This window comes from Macrobrachium rosenbergii, chromosome 4 (assembly GCF_040412425.1).
Source record: "Macrobrachium rosenbergii isolate ZJJX-2024 chromosome 4, ASM4041242v1, whole genome shotgun sequence".
Taxonomy (NCBI): domain Eukaryota; kingdom Metazoa; phylum Arthropoda; class Malacostraca; order Decapoda; family Palaemonidae; genus Macrobrachium; species Macrobrachium rosenbergii.
This window is the reverse complement of record NC_089744.1, coordinates 19,211,156-19,222,687: the sequence shown is the minus strand read 5'-3', so window position 1 is coordinate 19,222,687 and position 11,532 is coordinate 19,211,156.

The following is an 11,532-nucleotide window of genomic DNA, read 5'->3' as shown; positions in this document are numbered from 1 at the left end:
TGAGAGAGAGAGAGAGAGAGAGAGAGAGAGAGAGAGAGAGAGAGAGAGAAAGAGAGAGAGAGAGAGAGAGTAGCAAGAGTGATGATTTCTTAAAGGTCAAGTAAAATATAGTCTCAAACTCTAAGAATTTAAAATACTGTCAAATTTTATTTGACAATGTTATAAATGTTTAGAGTTCGAGACTATATTCATTGTACCACCATGGAAAACACATTAAGAAAATGTTATATAATTAATTATATAAGAAACTAATGACAGATATTCGAATGAATAAACAAAGAGTAATATAACAGAGCGGATCAGCTGATTCACATAAACAAGTGCTTTAAGGCCGGACATTTACACCCTCGTTTAAACTTACTAACAAGAGTAGTGCAAACCAGTTTTGCTTTGAGGCAAAAGGGTAACCTGGTGACCAGATTAGCATCGTAAAGCATCAGCTTGAAATATTTGAATATATTAGTCAAGCTACAAGGCATAACTTGAACTTACATGATTGGTGGTGATATCTAGCGACACAGTTTTCTATCTTCTGACAATTTAGAATGTATTGGACACAATATTTACAGAGGCTGGTCAGGGGTGTCATTTCAGATTTTTGATGGGGGGGCGAAGGCGGTTTGGCGAGCGAAGCGAGCCTAATCACCTGGGGTTTTTTTGATTTTGAGCTATTTTATGTGCTTTTTGAAACATAAAATAGATAGATAGATAGACAGATATAACTTAATGTGATGACACATTTGAATTTCGGCAGGAATAATGGAAAACCAGCTGCTGTTACCCCTTGGGGCTTGGTGGGGTGAGGGGGGCAAGTTGAGGTTTAGGGGGGGCAACTTAAGTCTTGGGGGGAGTTGCCCCCCCTAAATGACGCCCCTGAGGCTGGTATCGAGCAATGGCCTCCTCTTTATCGAATGTGGCAGTCTTGTGGGCCTTTTTTTGCCTGGCTCCATGACGTTAACAATTTTTTTTTTATTAATTCCATGATTTTTCTAATTCCTTGCTACTTCTGTTTGCAAAGATGTGATTCTTAGGTTTACTTTTCTTGTGCTTTTCACGATTTTACCTTGAAATATTCTGTCATTCTGTAGGATAAGTCGTTTGTCATTTAGTTGTTTTAATAATAAAAATGTTTGGTAACTCATTAAAACGTCTGAGGTTTACACAGGATTTATTTGACCTTCAGCTTGAACTAATTTTTCAATTTAAAATTCTCGTTTGGGGCAATATGTCTGCGACAAAGTTTCTCACCTCGGGGTTCGATAAGCCTACCTATATATCAGCAAAACAGAAGGTTGTAAACTGCCACCCCAAGATTTGGGAGTTATGGCATGACTTCAACTAAACTTTCCTCTGTCTCATTCAAAGTTTCTGAGCTATTCAGCCGTTTCATGGAGACCAAATCGGTGGCATTACATTTGATTGCTAATATGAATGAACGTGGTGTCGCGCGGAGCTAAATTCATGAGCTCAGTTTTGCTTAACTCAGAGCTACCGATGGCAATTCAGTAGTAATCAGTTTTCCTAAGGTCTCGTAAGTTGAACAATATGGCAGGTCTGGTTTGGATTTTTGAATAATCTGGCCGTCTCAAATTTTCGCGGCGAAATTGAATGTCCTACTCACATTCATCTTAATTTTTTATGTATCCCTTAGTTCTGACAGATGTTTCTTCTATAGATGAAAGCCGATGTCTGCAACGTTTATCAGTAAGAAAAAGGACAATAATGAAACGTCATGGAAAAAACTATTCCAAGTTACTGCAGTATTTTTCCAAGCACCACATTTGAATAATTTGCGGAGCCAGAGTGTTTTAATGGTTAAACATTAGAATGGAAGTTATCATACGTCAGCATCGATTTGTAATATTATTTTAAATTATTGCCATTACTAATTATTAAATTTTCCATCAGACTCTTTGGTTACGAAAGAATATCAAAATTATTATTACAATTATTATTACCATTCATTGTTGTTATACCACGAATAGATAACATTTATTAACAAAACCACATTTAATTATGGTTTAATTACTGGTTATGACCGGAATATAAACAAATTCATGTAAAAGTTAGACTTGAAACAGATTACATACTTGACAATAAATAATTCAATAATGAAACAATTTTCCAAAAAAAAAAAAACTTATTTAAATCAATATCTTTCTTAGAAGTGAAAATGAGTTAATATCCAATCTCTTTTTAAAAAGTGGCGTTTACAACCTTCTATTCTTTGAGGCCAAAGAAAAAGAGGTTTTGCAAGCTTCTTTCAAAGGAATTATGGAGTCTTCAACTAAATGTTTCTCTCTCTGAAAGTTTCCAGTCAGCAATAAGGATATATGGAGACCAGCGGTGGCATTACATTTGATTGCCTAATAGAGTGTTATGGTACTTTCTCCCTAACTATCCTTTTACTATTTAGATTTTTAAAATTCTAGCCTAAGCTTGAACAAATAGTCTTTTGGATTTTTGAATTCTCCATGATCTGTTTATAAGCAATAATTACAGATCTTAATGTCCTGTATCGAGTTCTTTCAAATGCTTACTTTGGAGTTGAGGCCGATGTCTGCGAGTTTATCACTACTTATAATATGTCATCCACAATGTTTTGTAAAGCATGTTTTTCAATACATTTTTGAATAATTTGCAGATGCTACTCTTCCAATGGAAAAACTATGACTCATTAGTCACACTTTGTGAAATACCTTTCACCACTAATCTATCAAACACCAAAACAGACTCTTTGGTTCCGAAAGAAAACTAAAATTCAGACAACAGACCATCTTTGGTCCATTATTCGTCCGACGTTTTGGTGTCCAAAACCAGGTTCAGTATAATTAATTAACTCCAAGCCAAGCTATAAACATTCATGTAAAAGTCGACTTGAAACAGATTACATACTTGACAATAAATAATACCAATAATGAAACAATTTGCCAAAAAAAAAAAAATACATTAGCTCACCTTTGGTGAAATGAGTTGATATCCTCCATCTCTGGAGTAGGTAAGGTTTCTTTGTAGCCAAAGTTTCTTGCGTCTTTCAAACTTGTTAGTCTTCTTCTGATGTTTCTCTCTCTGATACCAGTCATCCCCAGCATATTTGACTGCATTAATGGGGAGCAACTGTTTTTAGCGTCGCCAACTATCCTTTTACTATTTAGTTTTTAAAATTCTACTGTAACTTAAATAGTTTTATGCAGCATTCTCCATGATCTGTTTATTGCAGATAGATCTCGATCGTCGTTTCAAGAAACTTTTGGTTGCAAATAGCGCCAGATTTTTCACTAGTTATAAGACGCATTGTTTGCAAAATTTTAGATCATGTTGCAATACATTTTTGATTCTGATGTACTGTTCCATCAGGATGACTCATTAGTCACAATTGAAATACCTTTCAACTCGTTTCTAGTTTTGTTTTTAGGAAAAACTACTGAGATGGCATATTCCATCCGTCCGCACTTTTTCTGTCCGCCTTTAGATATTAAAACTGAGGCCTCTTCTGCCTGGCAGACGGTATCCATCCAATCATCAAACATACCAAGTTTAGCCCTGCAGCCCTTTTAGTTAAGGTTAGCCGAGTTTCTTGTTGGCATAGCTTCAGACTGTCATCCCTTGACTGATGGGCAACTTCAGCGTCGCCCGGTCCGGCTGATGAAGTTTAGAGGAATTTGTTTCTGAGTGATAGAAATTCATTTCTCGCCGTAATGATAACTCGGATTCGCCAATAAACTTTGGCACATTTTTTACTAGTTTTAAGTTAGGCATTGTTTGCAAGCATTCTTAGATCTGTAAACTTACCATTCTGGAGTACTGTTCCTCAGGATGCGCACTCTCCAATGAACTTTAATCAGGAACTTCCAGCTCAGTGGTGCTTTAGAGTTAATGAAAACTCTTCGCCTGATATACTTCTTTCTATTTAGGTGCGCCAGTGTAGCACTACCAGTAGCAGAACCTTTCATTCCCTTTTCTGTCTACAGAACATGCTTTCTGATGCTGTTACGGAAGCTGGCATCAATAAAATTAACAAAGACCTGTGATGATACTTTAAAGAATCAAGCAAATTGTCCTTCTTCTACTTATTGATATATTTGTTTGCTCATTTATTTGTTAGTCCATGCGTTCATTTCACCCCTTTTTCCGAAAATCTGTCTTCTCTCCACTCTATCTTTCCATTTTTAACTCATGGTTTTTCTCACCTGTAGAAGTTTGCTTAGCAACTTGGTCATTTAGGATGATCAGTAGGAATGTCTGCCTGATAATCATAATTATTATTCATCTAATAACACAAAGTGAAATGGCAATCCCACCGACTTGGATGTAAATAAATTATATCATTACCTACATTAGAGTCTTAGAAATGAAAAAACTAAGTCCTCCATATTTAAATTGTAGCACCTTCTGTGCTTTGCCCCATCTTGCTTTCTCTTTCACGTACTCTTACCTCCCTTTTTATTCATATTATGCCTATTTCCGCTTCTATGTAACTTGCAGAACACCTACAGTAACTTGTGTATTTACCCTGTTAAAGATAAATCTAACATCTATGTTAGTTCTTCAAAGATAATTCTCTTAAAATGTACACTTAATTAATCTTATAAAAAGGGAAATTAGTTTGCATCCCTCCTTCAAGAATTAACAGTAAGCAACAGATAAGAAAGTGGTGAGGTCAAACCCAGAGGCTGTTTCACATTTGTTCGTTCCTTTGGCGCTGTGTAATCCTTCTTCTCTTGGAAAGAAAGGGGTATTGTCGCCTCGTAAGCTGTGTAGAGAGAATATCAAATCTCTCTCTCTCTCTCTCTCTCTCTCTCTCTCTTCAGGGTTTTGCATGTTGCGAGATTGCTTATCTGACCATTGACTGATTTTTTCTTTAATATACGGGCGTAACGACAATATGGGCCATTAACGTAGAAGAAATATACGAAAAGTATTCATCTGGGAAGCCACATAGTTAGAATACAGCATTCTGGGACCATCTATAGAACATGAAGCAATGTTCTCATTCAAAAAAGTACAAACTAGTAAATAAATACTGACATTACTAAGATGTAGTGAAGATTACCAAATTCCTCAGAAAATTTAAAGCACACTTGACTTGGCAACTACGTATTCTCGATGCACTCTAAACAGAAGAGGAATGCCTTCTTCATCCCGGCACTGAGAGAGGAAATTTACTCTTCAGTCCCTTAGACCGGAAGACTCCATCAACAAGTCTCTTACGGGTAAAATGACTAAGCAGTCAGCCTAACACAATTGGATTGCTCAGCCACCAGAAAGCCACGTGTGAGGTGAGTGGTCAATTTTCTCAGCATATTACTTTCTCCAGTGAGAGCTAATGGTCTGTATTGTCTTGTTCCTGCCAACCACACAGTCCCAAGATTTCCTACACATTCCTCGTTAGTTTGATGACTCGAATTTTGTGAACACAACCTACTTTGTCATGGCATAACGCGTCTGTGAGAGTTTGGATAGTAGTGTTATGAAGAAGAAGAACATATTTGTTTAAGACATATGTTGCAGAGGCTTACAGGCGTTGGAATTTAATGATATGATGTTACGAAATACGTAAAGGGTAGCTCTGGCGGTTGAAAGAAAGAATATCACCAAATAAATTGAGAGCACTTGTGATTTTGGGAAAGTGAAGCAACCAGAACAAAAACATAGGAAGCTTTGCGGAATGTATATGACCGGGAACTAGCTTAAAATTCGAGGTTCTCAACATGTGTCCGGAAGTGTGTCCGCTATAAGCGTGATTCGTCCCTTGGTAGGAAAATGCGAGAGCTCAAGGTCCATGCCTTTGGCAAAATAAACTCTTTACTGTTGTCCTACTTAGAATCATATTATTATTATTAGTTTATCATTTTCTACACTTTTTTATAACACACACTTTGTATAACTGGCCAATAAAGAATGAAAACAAGCTAGAGTAAAAAAATGCTGCGTTAGAATTAGACTCAGCCTCATAAAGTCCACAAACAAAGACACTTTCAACAATAACAATAAAAATGATAATAACCAAATTCTAAAATCACATAAGATGGTATATGAAATCAGTTAATAAAAATGCACTTGACCAGCACGAAGAAACACAGCCACATCGGCCTAGGAAAAATACAGTAGGCTAGTTACACTGGATTTGAGATTCAGTAGTAAGATGGCAGAGTTAAGTATACCTTAGTTTTACCAGACCACTGAGCTGATTAACAGCTCTCCTAGGGCTGGCCCGAAGGATTAGACTTATTTTACGTGGCTAAGAACCAATTGGTTACTTAGCAACGGGACCTACAGCTTATTGTGGAATCCTAACCACATTATAGCGAGAAATGAATTTCTATCACCAGAAATAAATTCCTCTAACTCTTCATCAGCCGGCCGGGGGAATTGAACTCCGGCCCATCGAGTGACAGTCCGAAGCTCAACCGACTCAGCCAACGAAGGGCTTAAGATGGCAGAGAGCGAGCAACATTGCTGTCTGATTAGCCTGTTAGAACTACCTCTAGAACAAACAGAAAAATATATAAAAAAAATGAAAAAATCTCTGGGTATACCATCAAGCAGGGGTAGGTATATAAGGCTTAGGTTTAATTACCCATGAGTATGGAACAAACTGAATTTTTCCTTTCAAACATTCAGTGCAAATCTGTGGTTATATACTTTTAACTTCCGGTATGTAGATCATTTTCAGCCAGTTTTCCTAAAGGTTTCCAAATGCTGAATTTCATGTGGAATTAAAACTTGCATCAAGTAGAGGGAATGTGAGACAACGTTCATGACTGTTATTTAGCCCATTCATGAATTTTTATGTTTTTGGGGTAATGTTTTAAAGCTCTAGACACTTCACATCAAGTGGCGTGAAGTCTACAGACTGTAGGATACACTCTATTTGAACAAATTAATGAATTGTAACCTGCAAATAAATTCTCTCAAATGTAGTAATAAGTGTACGTACATGTGGTTTTTACACGAATTCAGTGAATCGCAGGAAACCTGGGTGTCATGATGAAATCAATATCTGTAAGAACTTTAGTTCGTTTTTGGTTTGAAGGCATTTTAGGATTAGATAAAACACGGCAAATTCCCACATAAAAATACAATCATTTTTAAATCCAGGGTTGGAGAAGGGCATCAGTTTTTCCTCCCATCGATCTTAGAGAAAAAAAAAATAATAAAAAACAAGGCAAAATGTGCGAGACGAATGAAAAAATTCGAACATCAGATTATACTTGGATGCCTTCATAACGCAAATCTTTATTTGTGTACGTTAAAGCAAAGACAGAAATGTACTTGAGAACACCAAAAATAAATAAATAAATAAATAAATAAATAAATAAATGAGCACTTTGTGAATGTTCCTTGAATCGCAAATGCTCTGTACCTGTCTACAATAGTGAGAACGCAAATGCTTACTTCAGTACATGACTGAGAACGTAATGTGTACTCGTGTATACTAATATGAACTTAAATGTGTCCTTTAGTTTAATGACGAGAATACAAAAGGTATGCTTGGAATAGCAAACAAGAAAATGAGAGAACCCAAGCCAAACTGAAATGCCGCATATTCCCTATAGCAGGGGTTCCCAAACTGGGGTACATGTACCCCCAAGGGTACATTTGCACGTTTCAGGGGGTACATTTGGTCTGAAGAAAATAATTACTACTGTACAATTGTATGTGCTGGATCAAAATATAAACTACCTTAGTAATTGCTTTATTTTTGTTATCACCATTTAAGATACCTATGTAATCTACACAGGCAGACTCCATAAATTTAAAATATCAAAATATTAAAACGTTCTTTTTTAATATTAAGCTTAATTTTTAGTGTTAGGGGTACATGGGAACCTATAAAAAAGCCCAAGGGGTACCGAGGAACAAAAAGTTTGGGAACCTCTGCCCTATAGGATAAACGTATCTTTAATAGACGCATAAACTGAACTGGTCTCAAGGGCAGTTTAAGAATAAAGACCTAAAAATGAGCGCAAACTAAACTCAGACGGAAAACCAATGAATCTTCTCGTGATTCGTTTTTCTTACGAAAGCGTTCTATAGCTTAAAAGAAATCTCCAGCTATCTCTTTGCATTGCTGACGAATTTCGGTAATCCCGGCCGACCTTAGATGTTTTATTGGTAAGAACATTGTGGTACACAAATTAAAAAAAAAAATTCCGTGATAAAATTCAAAGTAATTCATCACTAATAAAACTTTTTGGGAAATACTTCTTTGTATAGATTAGTCGTTCTTCAAAAATTAAAAATTTATTTTCACAAGATTATTCATAACTTTCTACATGATCATTTGAAAAACAAATTAAGCTGAGACAAGAAAAACATCCAAGAAATGAGACGATTACTGAAAGGAAAATAAATATGAAAAACACACCAAAGATAAACAATTGTGTAGCCTATTATGATGATGCATCAGCGGCGATTTAAAAAACAGTATTTATTTTCATTTTTCACAGAATTTTTTTCTATTCTAAAAGCCGATTAACCTCATATTTCAAGATTTTATTTTTTTCATATTTACTTGAATTCTTAAAACGCTTTGCAGTCATTATCACGATGCGACGTTGCAAATTAGCTTTAAAGTATAAAAAAAACTTGCATCCTGTTGTTTTAGGCTCATGATTATTAATTCTGGTATTTTTAACCTGTCGATCCTCGTCTGGGGGCGACAAAAGAATGCTCAATGACCTAATTTCTGTGTCAAAAATGGGACCGAGGCAGAGATTCACACCAACCCTCTTATTCTCTATTCTTGCCATATGACAAAGCAACCTCAAAACCTGTGATCTATTTTTTCATCCATGCGTCTTTTTTTGTATCAATATTTCTCAGCCTGTCGACACTTCTGCTTTATGTGTATGAAATAAAACTGATTCGTAAACTACTGCCATCCTTAAACGCACCGACCATGCGACCGAGAAAGCATTCTGAAAATCTATCACATTCCAAAAGTTAAGCTCGTAGGAAGTTAGTCACAGAGTCAAAATCCTGCACCTGGACGTCATTACAACTTAGAATGTGCTAATCTTTCTGTTTTCAACAATCCCAGCACTGTCGTGAAAACGATAAAGTTCAACAAAAACCAAATATCAAAGACACAGGTGTATATACAATAAAAATCCCTTGTTTCGATTGTGACAAATTTTATATACAATTTGCAGGTAAATTCTTTCACAGAGAATAACTCCGTATAAACTTTTAGTCAGATATAGACACGAAAATTCTCCAGTTTCAATCACATAACTATTTTGAATGATCGTGTCGACTGGAGCTGTTAGTTCAGAGGCCAAATGATAGAATCCGCCTTGGTCAAAGGAATAAACACAATGTTTACCTTCCAAGGCCTTCCGAATTCCTATGACATTGACAACATATTTCTGCAAGCAATTAAAGAAGATTGAAAGAAATAATCTTTGATCAGCCGTCACCTGATCCTGACCCTACGGCCTGTGTTCTGGAAGAGTCTTCATTAACCTGCACCTATATATATATATATATATATATATATATATATATATATATATATATATATATATATATATATATATATATATATATATATATATATATATAGACACATGCATATATATGTGTTTATGTATATATATATATATATATATATATATATATATATATATATATATATATATATATACATAGGTAGATAGATATAGATATATATATATATATACACATAAAAATATTTATATATGTATACATATAGATAGTTAGATATAGATATATAATCATACACATATATTTATATATGTATAAATATATATATACATAGATAGATAAATATATAGATAGATAGATAGATAGATAGATAGATAGATAGATAGATAGATAGATAGATAGATAGATAAATAAAAACTGTTCAATAGCTCTTGCATGAAAGCATTGAAACTTTACGATGACTGTATGAGACCAGCATTACTACTGCACAAATTTATCCGTATACAAAAGATTTCTCATATTTTTCGAAACAAAACTGGAGTATATATTTGTTTTAAGTTTTAACCAATTTACACCGAAGAAGAAAACGCCAGAAGACATAAAATAGCTACGACAAGATAAGAAAGAAATGCAACAAAACAAAGAACTCAACGCAAAAAAACAAGAAGTAGGAAGAAGTTAACAGCCCCAAAAAACAATAAAGCAGCCTGAGCAAAAATCATCTCATCTTGCAAGATTGTGCAAGACACAGAAAATCGAAAATGAAAGTCATTATTGCATTGCGCAATTTGTAACGCGATTACGTCACAGAAGTCATTCACTTGCATAATCTACGTATGTAGAGTACTCGCAAATCAAGCGAATGTTTCACACCCTCCCCAACCCAACCTACTTTCGTGGTACCTTCTATTTTCTTTTTCTATTTTTTTTTCAGTCTTCTGGTGAAGATCTCATTTTCTTAACTACTGAAGTCTTTGGACATTTTCTGACTGTTTACGACATATTTTAGTTTCAGGCTCCTTTGCCTTTTAATGGATATCTTCTCGCTTCTCATACGTATTTGTCAACGATTGTGCAGTTCGCAAGAAAAGTACGGTACGAGGGCGCTGGATTTGACTGATGGGAAAAAATATGCAGATATTGTGTGATGACTCTGCAGAAAGAATTCTTTTGTGTGGCTTTGTCTGTGTTTTACCACTTTTCTTGCATACTGACATTCACTTAATGGATGCTTCTTTGGCAAATTAACTTGCGTTTTCAAATTGCTCCATGAAATATTTTCATATAACAGTAAATAATGATAACAGTAATAATAATTTCATTGAAACCGTTGCATAACACAGTGAAAACTTGAACCCTGAAAGCATTTCATTAACATAATTAAATTATCTCTAATCATTTTGCTCTACTGACTGTGCATTGAAGGAAAACAATTGATACTGAGCATGAACAGCAATTCACAAAACGTTCATTTGCTGTGGATTGTTCGATAACTTCATCGCTCACAACGGCTGTACGTTCATTTGCTTTGGATTGTTCGATAACTTCATCGCCACAACGGCTGTAACTTTCGCGAAGCCGTGATCACTGATATTAGCAGCGTCATACCAACTTTTACTCCCAAAGCAAAAACAAAATCATATAAGTATATGAATTCATCTGTTAGAGTCTAAACAATTATAACATTTCATGAAAGACTCTTCGTCGAGTATTCCTTTTCTTAATGTTTACGAAAAAGAAGACCCACCATTGGTTAAGACCTGTTAGTCGAGACACTTCTAACTGAATGTGTTTGGACAGCGCCGAAACATTTCGCCAAAAAGATTATCTACAGTATGAGAATAAACGGCTAGGTTAGTGTAAAATAGATTATTCAGCCTTTGCAGTCGCCATGGAGAATTCCGGCAAAAGTCGTTGCTCACAAATGACAGCAGAAAGAGAGGGGGAAATATTCTTTTGAAGACGATGTGAAAGAATGACTCTACATTTGCTTGAGTGGTACATAGGCTCAACTAACTCACGCACGCCAAGAAATAGACATTTAGACATTTTACAAATTCTGGGAGAAACACGACAGAA